Here is a 614-nt window from a genome sequence, read left to right as displayed (position 1 = left end):
TATAGGGGCCCTGCAGGAGCTGCCCCCCCCCCCCTTCCCTTTTGCTTGCACAGAGTTTGCTTTACCCTCTTGTTTGTTTGCAAACAACTATTGTCAAGCTGTGAAATGCACTGTGTGTCAGACTTCTGAAGGCAAACCGTTACCTGGCCATTTCCCCTGGGCAGCAGCATCAGTTCATAACCTTCAGTGCTTGTGCAGCGACCCCGGAACGCGCCTCCTGGGCTGGGTGCTGCGCTGGGGACAGGGTTTGGGGTCCAGGTGTGCAGTGGAGAGGGAGCGCAGGGCTCCAGCAGACCCTGGGCGAGTCCTACGGGGCTTGGGGCATCCCCCACGGCTCACCCGCCGTGCTGGGGCTGAGCCCCCCGGAGAGCCCCTAGGGACGGGATGGGGAGGAAGAGCCTCGCCATCCTGTGACACAGCAAAGGGCGGCGGAGCGCTGGCTGGGCGCTGCTGCAGCTGGGACAGTTCTCCGGCCATCTGCCAACTGGCCAACCTCCAACTCTGCCCGGGCTCTCCTCCTGGAGTCACTTTTTGGCAGTTTTGGGAAACGTTCCGTGTATGGTTCTTGGTTTGAAGACGAGACGTGCTGAGAGCAGGTGTAAAACCCTCCAAGT

Source organism: Pterocles gutturalis, unplaced genomic scaffold (genome assembly GCF_000699245.1).
Source record: "Pterocles gutturalis isolate BGI_N339 unplaced genomic scaffold, ASM69924v1 scaffold23240, whole genome shotgun sequence".
Classification (NCBI taxonomy): domain Eukaryota; kingdom Metazoa; phylum Chordata; class Aves; order Pterocliformes; family Pteroclidae; genus Pterocles; species Pterocles gutturalis.
Note: the sequence above shows the minus strand (reverse complement) of the source record.